Source organism: Anser anser (genome assembly GCF_964211835.1).
Source record: "Anser anser genome assembly, chromosome: 12".
Lineage (NCBI taxonomy): Eukaryota > Metazoa > Chordata > Aves > Anseriformes > Anatidae > Anser > Anser anser.
The window spans coordinates 20608761-20634763 of NC_139733.1; the positions used below are offsets into that span (position 1 = coordinate 20608761).

Below are 26003 nucleotides of genomic sequence, written 5' to 3' on the forward strand. Positions count from 1 at the left end.
AACCCCCAAGTGAACAAAGCAATTTTATCCTGCTAATTGCTGAGCAAGCAGTTAAAGGGCAATGTTCCTTGTTCCTTCTTACCAGAGACTGTGATGATCCTATTATTTTCTTTGTTACTGTTCATTTGCATTGTGCTAGAAAACATTCAACGAAGGCAGATGCAGGGATGGATTCAGGCAAATTTACCTGAAAAGAAAGCATGAGACAGTAATGGTCGGCATGATAAGTAGTAGAAGGAAATGGCTATTTTCACTTTGACTCTTTTTAATTGCCAGCAGTTCAATAGCTTAAATCACAAAAGTTTGCATTAGAAGATCTGCAGCAAAGCCTACAAGGCACTGAAGGAGAGGATGTTTCTATCATCACATCCCAGGAGCTGCAGCTATATTTCAGACACCCCTGTGCTAAGAGACGACCGAGCTTCCTGATTCAGCAGCCTTCTATTTCACCCCTGCTGCTCCTTCCCTGGGGTTAAAAACAGGATATTTTCCTCACTTCCCAAAATACCAATACCATTTCCCAGACAACTGTCTACACATCCATAGAAATGGATATTTCTGAAGGTGGTACTGAGAGGATTAGCATGGAAACCCCATCAACCTCAGCCTCGCTCTGCAAGGCCTGTGATGCCATTTGGATTTGGAAACCTACTCTGCTCCTTTTTGCCAGCTTTGTTAATATCTCTCTTGATACTACTGCATAGCTTTGGGTAATTTTCTCCTGGTGCCTCCTCCTCCTGATTTGTTATTTTCTGTGACCAGAGAAATTCATTAAGCAGTGCTGGAACCTGCTACAATCCATGGGCTTCCACATTTGCAGGGGACTGTTGCCAACTCTGCAGAAGTTCAGGATATATAAGATATAAGTAATCATATTAGATATGCATGGATGTGTACGGGTCACGTGAGGAATGTACACATGCACATGTATATATGTGTGGACATACATTTCCTTTCAAAAGAGCTTATTCCAGGTTGCTAATTCGTACAGTATTAATATTCTTAATTTTATTCCCTTAACTGTATTTTTATAAGAACCATAGCAAGTTGTCAAACATAATAATAACTACATTCATAAATACAATTTCATGTCAAATACGGAATCAATTTCTTTCTGGGTAGCATTTTAGTCCAGATTTCTCTCTTAGTGACTGTCATTTAATTTCAGAATAGCTTATTGCTGCAGTGAACTGACTTTGGAGGTTATTTTGTAAACTGTCCAAAAGAAAATGGACATATGGCTTTCTCATTCAGATCTTTGCTACTTAACAACTTCAAAAAGCCTCAGAAAAACACCAAAAACTCAATCCTGTGTGCCATGATCTGTGTGGTAAGCCAGCTCCTCTGGGTGGATGCAGACTTAGTGGCTCTGGATCCCCGGTGCCTGGCGCATTACATTTCCCGTGCCTTTCACAGCAGCAGAACAAGGCTCCTCCTGTAAACCACCTTTTGGGCACACATGAGTAAATTTCCAGAGAGATACTGAATTTCTGTGAATTACGCTGTAATCAATGGCCCCTGTGTGCTTAACATGTTTACCATTTTAACTAATATTAAATCCACTCGTACTCCTAATGCAAGGGGAAGGGGATGCACGGCTGCTTTGGAGTTTGCCTGAATCTTAGCTACAGGTCCCTCAGACACACACTCCTTGATTACAAAGTCATCATTAAAATTACATTATAGGATGTGAATGGGGTCAACAATGCTAGTGAACAAGAGGTAAAAGCAACCATTAAAAGATATTTGCTGACAGGTAATCTTTGTAGTCTTAGAGGAGGCCAGGTAGGTCACTGAATGTGAAATGGTGAGATCAAGAAATATAATCAATTATTAATTGTCATATTTTATTATTTATTTCCTCAGTGCTACAGTTTACCTAGAGCTTTATAGGCAAACAAAAAGATTGAGGCATTCAAATCAAACTTACATTCTGACATTTTAGTTTTGTATCGTTTAAAACCTGTGCTGTATCACAAATTTAGGGTGGATTTCAAAGGACACAGAATTCAATGGCAAATACACACCATAATTAAGATAGTAGCCAATTAAGGTTCTCTAATCAACTTTATTCCTAGCATCCCAGCACATGACTGAATCTACAAACCAGATTAACCTCCTGGCTTCCAAACTGTTTTACACTGCTGTACCCAGCAGTATTTTTCAAGGATATATTTTATACAGAGGACTTAAATTTATGCATTTATGTGTTTAGTTTGATAAAATTGTCTGGAAAACTTGTCCCCCATTTCCAGTGGAGGATGGATTGAGATAGTGCTCAAACCTAACATCATTTAGCCAGATATATCCCAAACCTAACATCATTTTGGTCTTAAGAATTGTTCAAAGAGGATTTTAGTCATAGGAGCAATGATCTGCAGATCTAGATCTTATGTTCTTTTAGTTTAGACTGATATCTCAAAGACTTAAACACATGTACAAACCTTTTCCATTCATTTGCTGATTGTAGTGAATATTAGTTTCAGTGAGAGCAAAGGGAATCTTTTATTTTATATATATATATACACACATATATGTATATATTATTTAATGGGGACAAGTGTTTCATTCCTGGTGAAGACTATCCATTATATAAAGCTGAGAAAGAACAAATTTTTGTGAGACCACAGCCTTGAGAAATGTGGCTCTGTTGCAAGTTGAAGCATAGAGGCTTAATTATATCCCACAGCAATGTTTTCAATGAATTTTGAGGAAAATGATTTTTGTTAAGCTTTTCTTTCTGTAAATAAAAACTAGACTATCCTTTTACTAACAGGAAAAACAAATTATGTTGAAAGATAAAGATTTTTTAAAAAAATCTACCATTCACTAATATTGTTCCTTATTCATACAAAACCAGCATTTCACCTCAAGTATTACATCAGACTAAATACAATCCTTTTGTTAAGCCACAGCCTGGACTAACATAAATTGGTGGAAGTCTATTAAAAGAGTGCAGCTCAGTGGTCTCCATCAGTGGAGCATGGATGTTTTTTTAAAACAGAAGATGCTGACAGAAAGCTGACGGACACAAGTCTGAGTGGTAGATATGCATATTATTTATCTGTTTAATTAAAGAGCACAGTAATTCCTGCTTGGAGGGCACAGAACATTTGGTGCCCCTAGAATATGTTGCCTTAGTCCCTGGGGTGGCAAGCTCATCCAGATATAGAAGATGAAAACCAAGTGCTAGGCATTTTTTTAAGCGTTGCTGAGGATCCAGAAGCTTATTAGGTCATGCAAAGTGGATGACTGGGCATTTGCATGGCAAATAAAGATGGAGCCAATAATTTAATTTCTAAAAATTAACATGAAAAAACCCAAGCCCAATGTCCCTTAGTTATTAATAAGACCTTTGCGTGCTTTTATGAGTCCCCCTGTACTTCAGAACAGTGTGCTGGTGATGGAACACACACCGGGTATTTACAAGCGGGAGAAATGAATAGCCTGTCTGATTCTGACAAATTATCCTCAGAGAGGAAAATAACTCCATAAGAAATATAGTTGGTGTTAAACTTAATAAAAACAGACCCTGATGGACTCCCCTTGGAATTGTGGCAGACCTTTCCCATGTACTCCATCCAAACTCCTGTCAGAGCCTCCATGAACTTACAATCAGTATGAAAAAAATACTCTTTTTGGCCATTAAAACATAATTACTTTCCCCCTCCCCCAGAAAAAAAAAAAAAAAAAAAAAAGGAGCAAAACTTGCAGGTATGATCCTGTTTGATATTGTAACTGCTAGATGAAGAATTTACCATTCTAGCTAAAATAAGAGGAGCTTAAGAAAGTACCCACTTTTCCAGAAGAATCTGATGTTCTATTGGGAAATCTGTAGAATTTGGTTACGAGAAGAAAAAGCCACGCATGTTATTCAGCTTCATGTAAAAGCAGTTGAAAATGTCCTATAGGGATATTGCACATGGTAAACTTTCTGAAAACATGTATATATGGGATACAGTGAATGTTAATCTATGTCGTAAAGAAGATGCATCACATTTCATGCATTTTGGTGAGCACTTGTCAAGATTTTGACTATTTTTGCAAGCAGCTGGCGTGTGCTGGGACTCAGAGAGCCATTACTCGTTCTTAGGAAATGAATTGCCTTTCCAGAGGCACAGGGAAGGATGGAAAAATGAAAGTTATTGCAATACACAGAGAGGTGCGGGGGTGGCAGTGAGAAATGAAGTCAAGACATCCTGGGTTTGAAAGCCACAGCTTGTGTTAAAAATGTGCTCGCTGGAAAAGCCAGCAGGAAGGAGCCGGGTCTTTTGGCCTGTCTCTGTCTGGACATTGCTGGAAATCGGCAGCGTGACTTGAACTGGGACTTCCCTGCGGTTTTGGGAAGATCTTGGTGGATCTTGGTTGCTGCAGCAGCAGGCGTCGGTGTCCTCCAGCACCGCCCCAACGCTGCAGGGCAGGCACCGGGGGCTGCAGGGTCCCGCTGCCGTGCCGTGGGGCTGCGAAGCATTGGCTGTCTGATACAAACCCTTCTTATTTTGCCCTTATAGCCACCATCATCCACAGATTATATTAGGCCCTGTTAAGACTGTAAATTTAAAAGCAAGTGAGTAGTGAAAGTGAGTAGAAGCCTCTTTTGCATGGTTTATGGGGATCTGGAAGTGTTTATTCCTCCCATCCAGAAATATTTTCACTAACATTCAAAGATTTACGGCTCCCCATACCAGGAAGAAGTCTACTCATGGCTTTATTTAAGTATCTGTTGGTAGAGCAACAGATCTCTCTGCTACAGAATCCTTGCTCTACCATGTCCTTGCTGACCTGGAAGGTGGAGTAAGTGGCCTCAAAAGTAAGGACAAAGTTTTCCTTCTGTCCTTTTGTACCTTGCTTCTGAAGACATTAGAAAGACACGTTGAGCCTGCAATAGAGAGGTCAGCTGGCACAGGGGCTGTATTTCAGGGTACCTCATTTCCTATAGCTATTCTGTTCCTAAAAACAAACAAACAAACAAAAAACAACCAACCAACCAAAAAAAAAAAAAAAGCCACTTAATTTACTCTCTGTACAGCTGTATTGCAAATGCTGAATATTGCATTATGTCCACAGCAAGGATCCCAGGCTTAAGTTGTCTGATATTAACAGACTAATGGCATGTTATGGAATTGATTTTCCATCAGCCTTCTCAGTGATATCACTCCTCCTTTGTTCTTCTGATAGATAACATCGCCTTTTACAACCTCTCCTCTCTGCATCCATTAACTGGCATGTATATTCCTCTCCTTCCCCTTCATTTTTCCATATGCTATAACTTGATATGAATCTAGTTTTTGAAGTGTGCAATATCTTAATAAAAAAGACTCAGGTGAGATCCAGATATGAATATTTTTCACAAAGAAGAAAAATTGCTAGGCTGAGACTGATGCCTTCAAGCCACGAAAAGGATACCGGGCGCAGCACATTATAGCCACCAGACTTGGGTCAGTTACCAAATTACAGATTAGTTTTGAGAATCTGATTTAAGAGAGTACCTAAATCCACGGCTTTGAAATTACATTTAAGCTATTAATTCTTATTAGTTTCTCTCAATGTCTTTGCACCAGTATTAAAATATGCATATTAAATAATATTAAATATTAGTAAGAAATTTAAGTTACATCCTGTAAGATTTCAGTGGCCTTTAGGTTAAGCCTTAACTACTTTATACCAATTAAAATATGTAATATATATTTAAATCATACAAGGAGAGGACTTTTCTGGGGCATCTGGATCCTTGCAAGTACAGAAGAAGCTAAGAAACTTTGGGAGATTTTGAAATGTGGTTTTAATAGATATTACAGAAAGGGGAGAAACAAGCTTCTGTCTTCTGAGAGATCTTCGGTTACATTTTGATTGCCTCTCTAAACATAACAGAATGTCCAAGTATTGTACTTATCCCTGGAGTAAACATACTCTCCTGTACATGGGGAAATATTTTATATTGAAATTAGCAGGTTGCTGAATTGATATCACCTGGCCTGTCTTTAATGTATGCTGCTCTGTTCACAATCTGTAATACCATCCCGAGTTACGCAGAGCTGACTGAAGGTTGTGCCAAGTTCAAATGAAGTGTCTATTTATCAATTGTAGGCTTCCTGCTGGAGCCTGAGATGTTAATATTGAATATGCCTAATAGCATTTTTCAAACTCAAACAGTCTTGGCTTATTGCTGAGCATTTTGAAACAGAAGTCTCAACTGATATGGGCATTCTGCATAAGAAAATCCTACCCAGCTTTCCGAAATGATGGGTTTTCATAATATACACTTCTCCGCACGGGACTAACCAGAGAAAGGAACTGAGGAGTCCAGCTTGTCCACAAAGCAAACACAAGAGTTTAGTTTTGTGTGACCCAAAGAATTCTTGAAATGTACTTAATATGAAATATCTCGATGTTATTTCCTTCACTTACACGTCTTAGGAGAGAATTGTAAATTACTGGCATTGTAATAAAAATTGTTTTTCTCTTCACATATGCCTTTGTCATCCTAATACACCTTGGAATTGGTCAAGAATTTAAAAATTATAGTCCTGCTTGCCTAGAAAAATACAAGACCTATTGAATCCACCTCGTCATGCTGTCTTTTCCTCCATCATATAAACCTTTTGAACTCCCTGACCAATTTTAACCAATTTTCAGCGATCACGTGTCCATCTTAAAAATAAGACATTTCTCCAAGTTCCACAAAAGCAAGAATGGATTCAAATTGGCATTAGTACATTAGTAATGCTTTTTTTTTTTTAAATCTCAAAATACCTTCCTTTGTCCTCTCCCTTTCCTCCTATACAGGAAGGAGATGTTATGAATGTCTCCTTTGTGTAAAAAACTTCAGATGGAGTTTTCACTTTATTAGGCACCAGAGAATCCAACTACAAGACACAAAAATCCAACTACAAGACACAAACCCATAAGAAAGCAGGCTTCATTAGTTTCATTGCTCATGGAAGTGCTTGTTAATACAGACACTCCATTTTTAAAATGTGTTTCTCTGAGCACAGAGACTGTCTCGTGGAATTAAAGTTACATAGAATATGGGCCCCTTGCCAGTTCACGGGAACACAAATTAAGGCTCTGATGCTGGTAGAGTTTATGTGCACGCTTAATTTTACAAACCAGTGGGAGTAGTCATATATCTGAGCTTGAATGTATTTGTAAGTGTTTGCAGACTGGGGACTATGGAAATAAACATCATTTTGCTATATTGTATATTTGCACTATGTAAGCTGTGTATTGCATTTGAAGACACACATTTGGAATGAAATTAGAAGCAGGCATTTAAGGGTTCTGCAATGAACATGTGTAATTCCTGTTTTTCTGATGACTTAATGCATTCGGGTTTTTCAGTTACAAAGTCTATGCAATTTGCTGTTGTCTTTAAAAGAAGACATTGATTATTTTGGAGACCAATAAGTGGATGCTGAATTAGTTGCATTTCAGCACCTGCAACATCAGACTCAGTATAACAGAGGAGGAAAGTGGATTACCCCAGGGCACGTGCCTACAAGGCCTGCCCAGATGCAGACTACCCATTTTCTGTATTTTCCTCCACACTTTCTCCTTCTCTCGCAGTCCCAGGCTGCATTCAGGAGTGCAGGCACCGAGTGTGGGCTGCGAAAAGGGATTTAAGGCTGTGCTTAGAATTGCTTGCATGAAAGGAAAAGGATGTTTTTCTCAGCCTCAAGAAGAAAATAGAATAATGGGCTGTCAGTTTAAAGAGAAGGACCACCAAGGAACCCAAGGGGGCATAGGAGACTCCCCTTGCTCTCGGCACATTCAGTGGCAGGAGCACGGTCTGAGGAGTAGTGGAGGCTGATGCCCTCAGGTTTGGAGGACTGCGGCCTGCTGCAGGCCCTGCAGATGAGATACCAAGGGCCATGGGTGCCAAACTGCCCGGTGTGTTCGTGCAGGCAGGCTCCGCAGTTGGGTGACCGCACCAGGCTGCAGTTCTTCATATTTCAAACTAAAACACCAGGCCTTGAGCTGGCACGAACCTCAGTGACTACGTGCGGCTTCACTGAATTAGGCCAGGGAAAGACATGGTACTGCACGGTCTCTTCAGTTTCAGGCTACACCGGTGCCGAAGCACCAGCTCTGCCTCCTACAGCACCTAGCTGGGTATCAGAGTCACCATACAAAGATTTAGACAAAATTTGTTTGAAGGCTTAATCCAACCTACCGTAAAAAACGTGTACTGGCAGGGGTATGGACTTGTGAGAGATGCAGCACAGGTGCACACAGATCATACCTCCAATGAACAAGAAACACACATCATGTTCCCCCCTTTTAGACCTCCAGGATGATATAATTTAAGTCTAAATATTGCAGTAAGCATTTGTCTTTGACATTGAACTACTGCATATTGTTTGAAAATAGAAAGGAGTTATTTTTCAAACCCAGAAAATATGAACAGGTGAGTAAAATTCCCCAGAAATGTTGTATCGCACAAGCTCTTCTTCCAAGCACAATTAATAGGAATATAGTTGTATAAACAGTTTACTGCAAAAACAGGCTTTAAGCCTGATTCTCCTCTCCTTTACATTAAAATAAATTGGGAGTACCTCTCCTGAATCCCCAAGATAAATTATCAGCTGATTTCTGTCAACTCAGTGGAGTAAAATTAACGAAGCAAGAATTAGACCCTTTCTAGTAACTGCTGTATGTTCTTTCACATTTGAAATTAAGACGATACTTACTCTAAGGATAATCAAAACTTACAGCCATTCTCCTGAATGACTTCAGTGACCTTAGCTTTCTATTGCCATCAACATCAGCATATGTCTTACTTTCCTATTTGATTACTTTTTATATATGTCTTGGCTGTGGATGCCAGCAAACTTGCCAGTGCTTCCTTAACACTCAGAAAATGGATTCTGTGTGAAAAACACACAAAAATGCCAATACCAGGCGTAGATCTGTCTCTAAGGTTTCTCAGTATAAATTCAGCATTAACAAAAAAAAATAATAAAATAAAAAAATGGAAGAAGAACAAGTGGGGGTTGGAAGAGGGGGGTAAGAAGTTGTAAATCCAGGTGTAATTTTTGCTTGATTAAGAATTCCTTTAGGACCAAAGAACAGAATATTTTGAAAAAGCCCTGCAAAATTTCCATCTTGCAGGAAAAGCTACTGACACTCTCCCCATTTGCTGGGAATAAAGTGGAATGAAATTTCCCTTGCTATATTTTTCATAGACTGCCATTATTATGTTTATATGCTTGTTTTCCTCCACTGTGTGTTTTGGAAAACAACCTCAATCTTTTCAATGGCATTTGCAGAAGGATGCCGAAGTCTCCATGCACACATTTTGTAGCTGTTAGCCTAGTTTGCAGTCCACAGGATTTTCTGTAAGTTTGAACTATTCATTGTGTTGAAGTACCTGGTTCCCATTAAAGTCTGATTAGATTTTAATGCCTAACTTTCTTCAGCTTCTTAGGAAATCCCAGCTATTGGGCATAAATAATTTCCCAAGTACTTCAAACAGCCACAGCTTACAATTATGCAGAGGTATGTTCGGGATAGGAAAAATTGTTAAATCTTGACCTAAAATGAAGTTGACCCAAACTTCAGAGAAATTTTGGTGAAAGCCGAAAGTTCAAAGAGTTAGGCTGGTGGCGTCGGTCCCTCTGGCTATGGACTTAATAGAGAAATTTAAATATGCAGATAGTAAAATGTCTAACATCTGCATGGCACATATGCAAGTGTATGGATCGGGTAGCTATTTTGTTAAAAGTAGAATTTTGTGTCTGAAAATTAGTTATAACCTACAATAACATTCCCTTCCCATTTTGTACCTGAAAAGATGCCTGCTGAATAATAAGAAGAAAGAGATGGAAAGTGATGTTTCTGTCTGGGGACATCAAGAGCAGAAGAGAAGATCCCAGAAGGGAGCACTGGCTGGCCAACCACTATGTCTCTGAGCAACCTCGATGATTACAGAACAGCATTACCTCCCCCAGGTATTTACACCAGTTTGTAGGGCAAAAAAAGCAACAATAAAAAAAAACAACAAAAAAACAACAAAACCAAACACCAAGCTTAAACATCAAATACATGCTAACGTTTGAGGATGGCACTTATTCTGACTGGAGGAAACGTACAACGATTTCTGTCATGTGTTTTGGATCTCAAAATAATCTTCCCTAGAATATTAGAGATGAAGCAGTAGAAGGAAAAGAAAACCCATAGCCAGACCAGTGGTACATGCTGTATATATAATGCTGCCAACAAGCCTAGGGAACAAAAAAATTCAATGTGCAAGTTAAAGCAGACAGTAAGTTTTAACTTAGGGACTAGAGCCAGACAGCCATCAGATTATTCAGTCTTACTCATACAGTCCCGACATTATATTACAACATCTATATATTTTCACACTGCTGGACTGGACTGTGGTTTTTTGAATGGTCTCTCTGAAGTATTAGGCACTGGCAGCAAGGGCTGCATTTGATTCTTTCATCTACAACCATCAGCCTGATGGTTGCCTGTACCAAAATCCTGTTTTACCTTCTCGGAGCCCCTGTCTTGTTATTGCAGCATCCTAGGGGAGCAGGGCAATGTTACCTTTCCTAGCTTACAGCTCATTTTAGGGATCTTGCTGCAGCACTGATGCAGCAATAAATAATAATTATTAACCATAAAAGCTAAACAAATTATTATAAACTTTGATCTTGCTTCCAGTGAAGTCAGGGGTAAAAGTGTCATTGATTTCCAGCCAGCAAGAGCTACAGAGTTTTTCTTCATCCTCTTTACAAAGAAAAGGCAGAAGAATTATCCTTCAACATTAATGACAAGATGCAAAACTGAACTCGGGAACAAAAAATCCAGGACTTCTCAGGCATGAAACTACAGAAAAATTTAAAATAATTAAAAGTAGGAAAATATTCTCACATGTTTTTGGGCTAGCTATTACTGTTTCTTTTCCATTTTCTTTTTGTATTTTTCTTCCATTTTCTTCCCCAGGAGAAAGGTTCCACCATTTCTCTTGCTTAGACTGCCACTATCTTCCTAACCATCCTGCATGTTCTCTCCAGATACTGCAGATGGAATAAAAATGGTTCTTAGTCTTTTCTTTAATATTTTTAGCATCCAAATAACCAGTTGTTTCTTATTTCAAACATAATATTTGAATGCTTGTTGTAGCTTCCTCTATAAGCATCTCCAAAACTAATTTCAAAATTATGGAATATACATGAGAATATACAAAATTATGGAATACACATAACACACACACATTTTTAGATCAAACCACTATAATCATTGTGTGTCACGCTGGATGATGTGGTAATGTGGGCTGAACAGTCTTAGTCAGTAATTTGTTCATCAAGCCCATTCTCTTTGGCTGTACTTTCTCAAAGATGACTGCTTTTGATTCAAGGGTATCACAGCAGAAAGACCATTTAACTCCAAGATAAGGTATTTTAATGGCTAAAAATGTTCATTTCAATTTTGAATTAGCCTCACTTCAGCAAGATCTTTTTAATATCTTTTTTTTTTTTTTTTTTTCCTGCTAGATCAAAGAGTTGTTTACCCTCACAATTTCCTCATCCATCACTAAAATAGAGCCTGCTCTTAGACAGGCATGAGAAATGTGAGCCTGTAAGATAGCGTAAGATGCTTCTACTGACACAGAACCAATATTTACAGTGGAGCTCTGATAATTTGACCCAATACCAAATCTGCCCTGGGGTACGGATATTATTTAATGGTTCATTATGTCATTCTTACGGGCATATGGAAAGAAAGACAAATATAAAGGATCCATGTTGACTGATCATCTTTGTTAATTACAGATTTTTGGGAACTCTGGGCAATTACTCGGGTAGACTGTGCACTTTGCCACTGTGTTTGTTGCAGGGCTGCCACCAGCAGTGAATCTCTACATGTTTAATCCCCCGGCCTTGTAACTTCCTTAGCACGCTTCTTTTCTGTGGTGAAGAAAGGCCATCCAAATGCAGAAGAGGTGACAGAAAGTGCTCCTCTTGTGCCATCAGACCAAATTCACCTTGCTACTGTGACCCACCTGCAAAGCTCTGAGGGAAATAACTCCCACTGGGGACATAAATACCAGATCCAAAGACTGGCTTTCATGATTCATACGCTTTCTCTGGGTACCACGATTTTCTCTCCTTAACAGCTAGCATCTGTCTTATGATGCAGGACCCAAGCAAGCAGCTGGGAGAAGCCAGTCATGAAACTTTGGGTCAAACATGCAATGTTTTCCTCACAAATCCAGATCCCAGTTGCTGTGGTCCACCAGGGAAGACACAGAAAAGCGCTGCACTTTGGGGACCGAGTGAGAATCTCCAGACACTTCTTTACATCCGCCTGCTGTCTCTCCCAGGATTTGCTGTGGCCTTGCTATTGTACAAGCCAGCAAAACTATGGTACTCTTTTTCAAGTAAGATCTTAAATTAAAAGGAGATGTTCTTGTCTGTGATTGCCAAGGAGTAATACCAGGCCCACAGCATAACATCTTGCCCTGCAATGGCAGGGAGGAGCTGAGGTGGTGGTGCAGGACTCACAGCCAGGGGGAGCGGGGATCAGCGGTCTAACTGACCGTACTGACTCCTGCGTACCGCTGAGACATCTTTTACTTTCCTAAGCCAAAAAGGAGAAAAAAGATTAAAAAAAAAAGAACAACTATAAGGAAAAACACCTCTTTGTCTCCATCAGTACAGATAATCATCTGTGTTTGAAATTTCAGGGGCTGCATTTCAATGAATTTTAGCAAGGAAAGAAAACGATTTTATTTTATTTTTTCCTTTTAATGAGTGAGACTAGTGAAACAAAGGTGGAACTGCAAGTCAAACCCTGACTGCTAAGTATGGGGCTGGGCTGGGGTCCCAGCCTGCAGGCATTTTGAGGACTGTTCCCACAAAGAATTCACATGCAGTTATTTTCAGAGAAAGGAATTCTGCTCTGTCTTTACCATTATCAGCTCTGTCTTCTGCTCTGTTGACAGACAAACTCAAACCCTGGGGAAGGGAATGTGGATAGAACATTGTCTTATTTTGACATACAAAATATTGCACTGCGCTACTATCTAGTAATGGAAAAAGAAAAGAAAAGGAAAAAAGATTGTTGTGATATATATGTGAATAAATCAACATGCTGCTTCATCTCTTTGCAAACACACGAGCTTTGACTGACATGGTGATACCCATTTTAATCAAGTGTTTGCCTCAGACTGCTCTCAACCATGCTTAAGTAGTACTTAAAAGAAATAATGGATATTAATTTAGACACTTATCTATACTCTTTGAAACCAGAACAAGAAAAGTGCCTGCAGATTAGTGCAGGAAGACTTTAAGACATCAACATTTGAGATACAGCTGAGAGACGAATTTTTAAAATTGCACCTTCTCTTTTGTGCTAATTACAAAAGCATTTGTATTTGGAATAATTGTTCTACACTTTTATTTTGTTATGAAGAAATAGAAAAAGAATAAACTCAGGCTTCTAAGAAATGACAAAATACAATTTACAGATATTTTCACAGATGAAACTCAGTTCATGATTAAGAATTCATTTTCTTGTTTCTTTCTTTCCATGTCACACCTTTTACCTCTTATGCTGTGACTATGCTCACGTGCTTCACATGCAAAACAGTCTGACAGAAAAACTAACATAGACCCAAACTCTAATGAAGGAATACATTAATTTAGAAGGAATCCATTTTGACAGCTCTGTCATACGACGCCCTAAATTTTGTATCTCATCTAAGCAGGACTTTGGCTTTAAAGTTTGCAGTGCAAAATCGTCTTTTTTTTTTTTTTATATAATAAATTTATGTCAACGCACTGCCTAGAACTCTGGGGCTCCAAGTGATGTACCTGATTTAATATGTCATGTTTTAATAGGCAAGCCATTTACCTATTTCAATATGAATGCTGTCTACCATGTAATGTATTTATTTCATTGTAGTATAAGGCATCTCTTGCCCGGGATATATGTTTCAATTACATTTCAGTGCAGAACACATCTACTGAAAGAATCTTCATACTCCAGGATCTTGAGTAATGAAACATTTTAAGTGCTAGGGAGCCCAGTACTGAAATCTTTATTCAGGCAATCTCCCACAAAGGCAACCATTTCTCTCAGTAACTTTGATCAATACCCCAATATACCAGACCAAACAGCTTTAACAGGAATGTGGATTCCTTCTGTTCCTGTCAATAAAATATGTAATTAATTGAAAATTGAAAACTTGATTATTTTGTGTTTGATTTTTTTTTCCTTTTCTTTCATTTTTTTTTTTCCATTGGAATTCTCTCAGCCATGTTTTCAAATACATGTGGACAGGGCCCTCACCTGGCACAAAGTAGGGAAGCTCTGGTAAGCCTTATAAAAGTAGATTGAATTATAGATCTAGAGGGCAGAAATGACTGGAAAATGAAATAGTGTACTCTTGCTGGTGAATTTTCTTTACTATAGGCATACCTTGGGTGCAAGTGCTAGGTTGCACGCTGACTAAATCAGAAGCCTCTCACTTCAGTGCCCACCTGTCCCCAGTGCATGGCTGGAGCGGTGGCACCACGCAGCCGTGGCTGTCTGGGATGCTGAGGCTCCACCAGGGCTCCCCCCACAGCCCCCGTGCTGGTGCTCAGCTCCTCGCTGTCCCCGTTCTCCGCTCCTGCAGCCAGGAGGAGAGGAAACGCAGAGCCCGGGGTTCCTGGCACAAAACACTGCCTGGCTTTCTGCTCGCTTATGCCAGCTTTATGCCAGTGCATATATGTGAAGGCCTCTAAAATAGAAAAAAACTGTGAGGAAAAAAAAAAAGTTCAAGAAAAACTTAAGGATTTAAGAATTTATACTGAGTCACATCCAGAGCTGGCTTTACAGACTCAGGTTGAAACAGGGTTCTGCACTAGTGTCAGGAGGAAACCCTTCATCACCATAACCTGTTAGTGAAGCTGCTAATTCTGGAGACTTCCAAAGCTGAGGATAAATGTGTTTTAATCTGATTTTTCCTGCAGCTGCAATTTATTGTAAGGGCTTTTTAAGCAACTATTCAACAAAGCTGCGAATTGCAGTCCAGCGTTCTTTGCATGGCCATTTGGTTTTTGCTCACAAATGTTTCTCCACCAGAGCTGAACACTGAACCAACTGAAAATAAGCAAGTAAAGACATAGCATTACATAAAGACACATCAGATTTATATGCTTTCCACATTAACAGAACTTCTGTTATAAATCCCTGTTAATCATGCATCCCATCAATATAAAGTTTTCCATTAAATTCAAAGAGGAACTGTAGCGATTGTAATCATGGAGCTCGCTTAACATAGTGCAACGATGCCACCATTTCCATCTCATCTATAGCTGCGGAGCTCGTCACTGGAGTAGCTGAACAGCTCAGTGACAGAGTGGAAAATTCTCCCAAATATCTATGGGGAAAAAAAAAAAGCTTCTCTGGCTTTCACCAGCTTTAAAGCAAATTGAGCAATGGCAGAATCGTGAATTGTAAGTTTCAATACAGCTGTGTGCAGGTTTTTCTGGGCCCACAGCTCACCTGTTTCAAGAATGCCTCAAAAGTAGCTGTACAGCTTCTTATTTCTATTTCTGGTTTTTCAGCTGACATCTGGACACTTCACAGGAGCAGAAATGAAAAGCTACAGTGACCCGGGTGATGCACAAATAGAAGTGTTTCTGTTTAAATATTTGTGTGCCTCATATGTTTTTTATCCTCTAGAATCAATCCAGAGGAGACATGAAGAGGCAAAAGCAAAGCAGAAGAGACAAAAAGAAGGGACTGAGTGATTCAGACCTTGTAATGAAGCACTATGCAAGAAAACAATGTTTTAAAATGAAAAGCTATACACCCTTTGAGGCTGTTAAAATTTAAAGGTGGATATTGGGTTGGATCAGACATCAAACCATCAGTGAAAGGGAACTGCTCAATCTGGATTCATTGGTAAGAAGTCAATGAGAGGGAGAAAGGCTCCTCAGGGACCATTAGGCTCCTTAGGCTCCTGCAGTTTCTTTTCCCTTGATTACAGAGGGATCTTAAGTGAGACGTGGAAGTGCAATGGAAACTTCTCCATCTCAGGCAGCTCCTGAGGCTGGAAACTTCTACAAAGCTCCAAGAATTCCCATTGATTTTTTTTTTCCCAAAAAAATCCAACACCAGTATTTTTCATGTCGTTGTCTCAAGCTATTTGTCAGTGTTTCCCAGTTGGGATTTTGTCCTGTTCAGTCTTGTTTGCTCCAGGCAAACAAAACACCCGGGGCTTCACTCTCCTTAACCTTGACATCTTCAGCTTCACGTGATGAAGGGCACCTCCAGAGTAATGGGACTTGTCTTTTTCATCTCACAATCAAATCAAGCAAATGGCGAAATCCTGTATCTTTGGAGGATAAAACAACTGTTTGTTGTCTAGTTGGTCTTCAGTGAGAGTATTTTCACTCTCTCTGAGTTTACAACATACTTCAGGAAGGCTGTTTTACACTATGGACCGTATTCTCAGTATAGCTGGTGCCATAACCCAGTAGATTGCCAGGACAATCTATTGGACAATCTATTGGACAGATGAAGCGGAAAATACAGTGGACACAGTGAAAGGTTGAGAATCAATTTTCCAGTGCTGAAGATGATCATATATGCCTGCCTCACCTCATTGCCGTACTCCACCACTCATGAGTTGCACGCTCACCCTTCAGTAGTGAAAGTTATTTATTTGGTCCATGCTGAGTTTGTGCATTCCATCTGAGTGCAGGCATGGACAGACAAGAAGAGACGCTGAGACATGCATAAACCATTATACATCCTCCTTGTTAATGTTTTAGCACAGCTGGACTTGACTGTCTGATCTAATACCATAGTTTTTCCCATCTGGCATAACTGCGGTAATGCAAAGGGATTTTGAGAGAAAGGAGATCCAGGTGGAGACAGTGTTGAACAGCAAAGGAAGAGTGTAACTTTTTTATACAAGGGCATAAAAAAAATCTTTACCCTTTCCTTACATTTCTCCCTTCCTCCTGTGCTAGTTCCATGTCTTCCTGCAGACCAATGTGCAGGCAGTGAGGTTTCAAGAAATGTTCCAAGAAAGTAAAATATTCCTTCCCGAGAACAACTCCTGCGCTTTAAGTTAGATATGTTCTTAAAGGCATCCTTGACTCATGACCTAAGATACCATTTGTCAATGAAAGTCCCTCTCCTTCTATTTCTCTTTTGGAGCTAATAAAGCTGTGCATTTACACAGCAAATTCAATACATCTCAAAAACCCAGCTCTGCCAGCAGTACATTATTTCCTGTCTTTCAAAGGCTTTTTAGACTAGGATATAATAGATTGTCTTTGAACAAGTACTCTCCATGAAGAAGGAAAAGCAGTATAGTGTAGACTTTGCTATTAACATGTTAAGCAACTGAGCTGAAACCCAGGTTCCTGTCACGAGCTATATTTTCAGCAGGGAAAAATGTGTATTCTTAAATCCTGAGGCCACTAACAGAAGGTGAAATCACAGTGACAACAAAATGTGGTTTAATTCAAAGTTAGCAGGTTGAGAACGGCAAGGAAGGATCCTCATATTTACCCCAAGCTATTAACTCAGATAAGAACTACTAGGTGCTTCAGTCCTCAAGGATTTTATTTTTCATGTTTCTGCTGCTTAGTTTCCACAAATGAAGAAAGGATTGTTATTATTTTTCTCCCTTAGCAATTGACTTGTCTAACTTGATGACTTGGACTGTATTACTTCAAAAAATGCCGTGTCCTAATGCCATAGCCAGAAATCCAAAGAGAAGCCTCAGTTTACGTCCGTCTCCCATGGCCTCTTTTTCTCCACGTAACTCCTTTCATTCCTGCACAAGCGGTGCAAGAGCTGTGCCTGGCTGCAGCTCCACCTCTTCCTCTCTACAGATACTGTAGGTCCTTCATGACACGCTGCCTTCAGCATCCGTGAAGATATATAGCAGCTGCCAGCATCTGTCCCTTTAGCTCCCCAGAGAACAATGAAGCAAATAATTTCTTTAATTATTTATCAAGGGCTGCTTCCTCAGTCAATAAATTCATTTTGCTGTCTCCTGGAGGCCTGGCTTTCTACTTTATTAGGTTCTTCTTCCACATACATTTGAAACATGTTTTATTATTCATATTAATACCTACGGCAAGCTTCTTTTCCTACTTTTCTGTTTATCATCAATTTTATGCTATTGTTTTACTTTATTCTGTAAGCTTTTTTTTTTTAAATGTCTGATGTTTTATGAGACACAGGACTTGACCTTTAATTAACATTTTAACCACTCTTCATTTGCTTCCCTCCCCTTGTCTGTACATTGGGAAAAAAAGTTTGCATATGTTTTATTTTAATTGACCACTAAGTCATTTCATTCCTTTTCTGTTATCAGGATTTGACTTGGGTGAGGACTAGACTATTCTTTTGTGTGAAACTCCTCCAAATAAGCACATCTGGAGTTATGTAGTGAACCATTTTAATCAACAGCTGTGAAATGGCCAATAAAACAAATCTGCATTCAGGGCTTGTGCAGTGGGAGAGAAGATTCATTAAATACATTTAAATATATAGTATATACATAAATATATCCATTCGTCCTTCTTGCCTTACTTAATGGTGCCTGGTTTTGGCTAAACTCTCCAACTGCCCGTAAGCAAAACTGACCTTCTTTATTTTCCCAGTTAGTGACCGTAACAAAAAGGTTTGAGTCACCACCAAAAACATGCTTCACACATTTCTTGGCTTCTTTAAAATGTTTGTTGTTGTTGTGGTTGTTCTTGTTAATTAAGAACAGAACCAAGACAGGACTCAGGGATGGGAAGAAGAAGGTGGGAAGAGCAGAAGGTGCCGAAGTCATTGCTGCTTTGTCACCTGCCCAAGGAGCACCCCTGTAGCCCAGGCCATCTGCCTGTTGGCCTGCTAGTAGGAAAATCCTACTCAGTGGTGACAGAAGCACGGTGTAACTACATGAGTTCATGCTGAGAAGCTAAAAAACACCAATTGGAATACCATTTGAGACGAAAGGTATTGTATTTTATTAACCTGGAGAGGTGAATAGCAGGAAATGAGCTCGTTTCAAAGACCAAGGACAAGACATAGGAGCATCACTCAGGGTGCAGGAGAACACTCCCCGTCTCCGTTACCTGCCCCACGGGGGTCCAGGGGTGGACACCTTGGGCACAGACCTTTTAAAGTGCAGCCCTGCCACAGCTTGCATTTGGAGAGCGTGGCTACTGACTCCTAAAGCCCATTACCAGAGGGTAAGTCTAGCACACACTCTGATCCAAAATACTTAATAATTGATGACTTTGTGTCCTTCATATTAGTGTCCTGGTTATTTTCAGGCACAGTGATACAATCTTGCACTTCAGCATGTTTAACTGGGAGAGATGTCTGAGAAGCCTCACCTGTATCCCTACCCCTACAGTGCTTTGTGTATTTCATCCCAGCAGAGCCTGCCTTTCTAATCAAAGGTATATGGTGATAATTCAGCAGGGATTATTCTCTGCAAACAGCATGCTTATTTTTTATCATTACTTCCATATGCAGTTTATAGACTTTGCCTCCAAATTGTACGCTGAAATATGAAAGCAGCCAAATTGAAGAAAAACAGACACAAGAGAAAAATGAAATTAAGTGAATCTTACAGAAAATACAGCCTTCTCTGTTCTGTCTATATAGAAAACAGTGAAATATTAATTGCATCTTGAAAACTAATACTCTAAATTTGGATAATGGTTTCAATCTTGTTGATGTCAGATGCTGTTAATAGAAATTCAACATTTTTCAGTTTCTGGAATTTTGTCTTTCATACCTAGCTATGCCCTGCTAGGAGAGCCATGGACCTACACCTGCATATTTCAATATTTTTAAGTCTTTCTTTTGTTTTGTTTTCTTTTTAATTTTTAAGTAAAGAGTATGCATTAGGCTGGGATAGTTTAAATATTCAAACAGGTTTAACACACTAACTTTTCTAACTAGAATACCACCTGAAAACATCATAATCAGGGTAGACTATATGGATTATTATCATACTGATCTTTAGCTCTATTTGTCTACACAGGCAGCTATGGGTTATTAATTGATAAGCTTTGGACTCAGTACATTATTGAAATAATCACTTCTTCCTCTCAATTTCATATTTTTTTAGAAATAATTTGCCCATTCTGAAAATGCAAAGCAAACAGCTGGAATGAATGTGTTTTATTTCTATCCAGATAACTCATGCACTTTCCTCCTTAAAAAAAAAGGAAAGTAATTTTTTCAAAAAACATGACCTTCCTATGAGAGTCCTCAAAAGATGATTTTCTTTCTTTTTCTTTCTCTATCTTCATTGAACCTTTCTGATCAGTAATAATCAAAATCACAACAGAAAGGCAGATGGGAGGTGGGATATACTAAGGAAACTAAAATATATTTGGTTCAAATATGTGTAAATCCTATTTTCAAATGTAAAGGTGAGAAAGAAAATGAACTGGCTGGGATTCTGAATGGTTAAAAGTATCGGTAGGAAAAGAAAATATGAGAAAATAATTTATAGAATGGCAGACAACTTGTACTCTATGGGTGCAGGACATAACCTGGATGACTGCAGCAACCTGCAACTGATTTATTTTAATTTTTATTTTTTCCATGTTTAATAAAAATCCTTAAATATCATTACAGACATAGCTAAAGGCAGTTTACATCCTCTTTTTGTTTGTTTCACAGTGTTAGGGGTGGTGTAGAAACTATTTTAATGTGATTTAGTAAATTACTGTTCCAGATTATTTCAAATGGTTTTCCTTGCTGTACTAGATAGGCCCTTGCTTAAAAGACATTGTCTACGTACCAACTTTGTTCAGCTACAGTAGTTTCAAGAGCACATCTATCACCACCTTTATGGAAACGCAGGCAAGAGTCTCAGTGCAATTTTCGTTATTTCCCCAAATTCGCGGACTACCAATGTTTAACGAGTTTGTGTACATCGTTATACAAGATTCATAATGCGTGCTTTAAGGCAATGTATTTGTAATGAGTAAAAGTTGTTTTGACTTGGAATACCTCAAGACATCATTTAATTTCCCTATCCACAGCTGAGACTCGCCAGCTGATTTGGAAGGACCACATCCTGTGTTGCCATGCTTGCTGCCAAACAAGTTGCACATTTAATACAAATGTTATATGCAACAGTAAGGGTTCTTTCAAATTGTTTTGAATCATTACTTTTTTTTTCCCCTCCAAAAAACATTCTACTCTTAACTCATAAGCAAGGACTGAGGAGGAACACGATTGCCAAAGCACAGTGTATCCCAGCTAATGTCACCTGCCTTCTCCAGTGATCTTTGTCAAGCCTTGAGGGATCTGCATAAGAGTATCCTAAAAAGTGCATCATTTCTTCCAGAAAGCTCACCCTTCCCACACCACCAAACTCAAAAAATTACACGATTCTGCAACCATTTATTGTAATCACTGATATTTTGTGCTTCCCCATCTATTTGAAAACAGAATATTGATAACAGCTGCTCCTTCACTTAGTACATTGATTGCTTATCTTATTCAAATCAAAAATTCCTTAATTAGAGTACAAATCAGAAAAGTTGTCACAAAATATTTTACTCACTACTAAGGAGCAGAACTGGTTTTTATTTCTTAAGAAACTGAGCAACAAATGAATACATGGAATTCTTTTGTTTATGGCAAAAGATAATCAAATACAACAACTTCTCAATATATTAAATGCCATATTGTTTGGTGCCATAATGGACATGTAATTGAGCATTTTACAGTATAAAGGATCAAATAGATTTGAAAACAGCATTTCAGCCTTTTTTCCTCCCCTAAAATGTTTCAACTTGGCATGACAACAAATTATGAAGTCTGACTGGCTGCATTTCAAACTCACATCCTGGGCTTTTTCATTCTAGATTGAAAGTTGATGCTGGTGGATAGCCTCTTACTAGATTAAAATGCTTTGGATCAGATAATTGTTTAGGAGTTAAAGACATCAGAACACTGATCTTGATATGAATTTATAGCTCCACACCAGATTAAATGAAACACCATTAGATGAAACAACAACAAAAATTTCTACTGTCACTATTCATTATGCACAAGCTTCAGTTTCTGCGATTTTGCCAACACTGTATATGTCACATTTCATTATATAGTTTATAGACATAGTTTCCACACCAAAGTGTGTTTCCTACATTTGGAGCTTCATTTTAATATAAAACTCAGTTCCAAAACACCACAATTGTTGGAGATGCAAGTAATTATTAAAAATTTGTGAGTTTTAAAAGCCTTCCTTTATATATATTTTTTTAAACTTCATCTTCTTGTGGAAGATTTCTTTACAGTGTTAATAGGTAACTATTACTTATGTAAGTGAAATACCCTTAAATATAATGTATTTCAAGGAAATTAACCAAGATTTTTTGTGGAAATCCGTTTAACGTCCTCAGATCAGCCATGCTGTTCACTCAGCATCTTGTCATTTATCCGGTTTCATTACATATAAACAGACCTGAATAACAGAACTGTTTCCCTAATCAGTCTTTCATTTTTGTAATTCCTTCTAAATCACACCCCTAAGTGTTCAGCCGAATGGAGCGCAGATACTGCTGAGATCAGAAATTAATAGCCACCTTGCCACTGCCTTCACTGGAAGCAGGAGGATCTGCATTTTAAAACACTTTCTACTCTCCCGCATTAGAGGCCAGCAAGCCGTGTGCTTAAGAATTGATCACTCGGGCACTATCTAGCCCAAGATTTAAAGACTGGTAACAGTTTAAGGAGCCTCTAAGAGCACACAGCTTTTTATGTGCGTTAAGCTGTTCACGTTAAAGTGCCTTGTGCCCAGGGGACGTTTCCAGTAGCTTTACTTCACAAATTCCACTGTAACCTTTTGCCCTAGCTTACACAAGACCTTAACAGGGATATAATTCTCGAGCATCTCATGTGCAACTGTTCTTCCCTTAGCACTACTTACTTTATTTCCCCATATATTCCACATCACTAAAGATGCTCAAAATAGGCTCAAATAGTTCCAGTTATGCTAAGTCCAAAGTGATAATTCAGTATAGCACAACAAGGGCGAGTAGAAGCCTGGCACATAGATCAAAGCCTTACAAGATAACCAAAAAAGTTCAGATGGCTTAGTATGTAAAAGAACAGAACATTCTCTCTCTCTGTTATTTATTTATTTATTTAAACTCTGTATTGCTACATTCTAGTAAGAGATGTGTATTTCCCCTCCCTGGACTTCCTCAGAGACATGTCTTTCCCATCACTGGATCTCATTGTTTAGTCTGGGTCTCCTTTCTTTATTTGACTGTTCCTTTATCATCACCATTCTCAATTTCAGTCCTTAACTGTCAAGGGATTTGCCTTTTTGGCCCTGAACTTAATAATAGGTTTGAGTGTTTAAGTGTTTGCTTATAATACACTGCCAGCACATGAACTGGTTACAGGGGTGTGGGACCAAGATGAGTTTTTCCTCTAGGATCTTTTCTATCCATTTCACGTGTGTTTTGTTTTAAATGGGCTGTGCACCGTGGATGAAGCATATATGTTGAGTAGCTTGCAGATGTTTGGTTTAGAAGCCATAGTTAAGTCACAGGTTGTAAAATGCAGCATGCATGGCAGTGTTCATTCTCCAGGTTGAAATCTGAGCCATTTCATATTTTAATCTTCTCAATAACCCATCAATGACAGCACTGTACTTTCAGGAAATATTAAGTAACTGAGAGCATTAGGTAACATTCAGAACAAACTCCTTGCATGTCTTGCTAGTAATTGCAGTGAGATACAACTCCATGAGATACTAAAGCAATTTGAGTTACTCACCACAGCATCCCTGAAACACCAAATGCTCACCGTGAGGTCTTCTGGACTACCTCAGCAGGACGCCGTGCTGTTCCTCCTCTGCAGTTACAGCACAGTAAGCGAGTGCTGTTGTGCCACGTCTTGTCCGCACAGGAAGGTCTTCCCCATGCCTGGTCCTCCTCTGGCTCTTTCAATCCAGTGGCTGAGCGCCCCAAAGGATGCAGCAGCCATTCAGACAGGCGGCTCTGAATTCTCTTCAGCTGCTACTTTTGCTTGCATCAAAGTCTTAACAAATCATACCAGCTATTAAAATATTCTGTAGTGCAACACAGGTTGGACTAATGACAAAGTGATTGCAATCATCTGCTTCCTTGCAATCAGCCTGAGCCACGGCCTGTCTCCTGTAACGTTACGGCATATTGAAGGCCACAGCTTCCTCTCACTCTTTCCCCGCACCAAATACAAGCACCCCTTCCTATTGGACATCCTTCTGTAAAACTCTTATGCTTTTCAAATGGGCAAGACTCCTGGATTACATTTTTTGACAAGACAGATGAGACTGCTTTTCACATGAGACCAAGGAAAGTAATGAGCTGTAATTTTTGAGCTGGAAGATATCTATCCTTTTTAATTACAGGTAGATTATTTCTATATTAGCCCCCACGGCAAATGTCAGTGCTGCACAGGTTTATCAAAGCAGTGCTGCATCAAGACGAAGGGATTGTATGAGTTTGGGACCTCAGCAGAAAAAAAAGGATTTGCAAACTTGAGCCTATTTTAAGTTTTACATGTCCACGCTATTTATGTAGTTTGGCAAGCAGCTATTTTGACATTGCTATTCACTATGAGTAATAAGGTATTGTCATCACAGCACTGAGCTGGTTATTAGATGGTCGCTACAAACATTTCTGCCTCAGTCTGACATGTCTGCACTGTCCTTGTCAAAGGAAACTACTGCCCTCACATCAGCTAGACCAATTTAAACCCATTTAACCAAAATATGTATCTATACGCATTTCTAAATCTAGATTCCCTTTATCTCACGCCTGAGGGAAGGAAACTTTGTTTTACTTTCTAAACATCAGGCTTTTTAATCATCCCTGACTTAATCCTCATGGCTTGGCCTGAAAATAATCTTTTGTCATACTTCTTGGGACAGCCTTGTCTTATCTAGCTAGTTTGTTTGTGAAAGAACAGAAGTGGTTTTGTCGTTGAGCCTGGCCTCCTTACATCCACCTACCCGATTTAATCACTTGCACAGCAACTGTTTTTTTGGGGAGGGCTATCGTGGTAACTTCTCAAAAACGATGAGATCATGCTCCAGTGAGGATTTTAGAAGCTTATCACAGGGACGTTACACACATGGTCCCGTTCTGTTTTGCTCATGGAGATGATGCTCCCTCAAAACATATCATTTTGTGCTAACAGTTTGTTTTTTCCTCCTGCATGTGCCAATGCCAGGACCCCGGAGGTCAGCTGTTCAAGGCAGGAGGGCTTGACCTGCCACAGAGATTGGCACCGTGAGCGCTTCAACTGCTCGTGACCAGCCCAGACAAGGTTCCTTGTGGCACAGGAAGGCAATCTTTGGTAACAGAAATTAGACCTAAAAGGAGGGCATGACCAAGTGCCTTTTCTACACCATACGAGAGAGATGCCTGCTCCTGTAGCAAAGCTCCTTTCATCAGCCCTGCTCTCAAGTGGAGAATTGCATGGAGAGAGAAATTTTGATGTTAATTAAATCCCAGTTGAGCCATAGAGGAAAAAACTAGGATTCAGGAAACCTTTAGCTTGAAAGTTATTGGAGTACATCTCTAAATATATCAAAATATATATTGTTTGGAGCCCCATTATGGCAGAGTTCTTCTAATGGCGTTTCTTTTTTTTTTTTTTTTCTAATTTTAAATGGGAGTTAATGTCTCATGAACAGTACTTGTTTTGTGAGGAAAAAACAAAACAAAAAAAAACACACAAGAAAATGTAGGTGCTCCCTGGGAAGCAGCATTGATGGTGAAGTTTCACCCAGCCCTATTCTTTCTTTTCTTTATTTCTCAGGCATTTGCAGGACTGAGCGCAAGTGTGAGTGCTGAGACCCACTGAACATGAAGATGTACAGCTGCTTGGAAGGGATGGATGACAGGCACCTCGACATCTCAAGCAAATAGGAAAAGTAAAGAGAGCAATGTAGTGAGAAGGAAAGGGAAAGACTACAAAACAAAAGCAAGAGAGAGTAACGGAGAATAAAATGAAAAACA

The 26003-nt window shown here is 39.2% G+C and overlaps 1 long non-coding RNA gene across 1 annotated transcript; it reads right to left on the bottom strand.

The window, feature by feature from the left end:
* On the bottom strand, positions 1–25617 carry LOC310880021. The gene is made up of 2 exons (XR_014571334.1): positions 23803–25617; positions 1–187 (listed from the first exon to the last, which is right to left on the bottom strand). It is a non-coding gene; the product is annotated as an uncharacterized lncRNA (long non-coding RNA).
* Between the last annotated feature and the right edge of the window lie 386 nt (positions 25618–26003).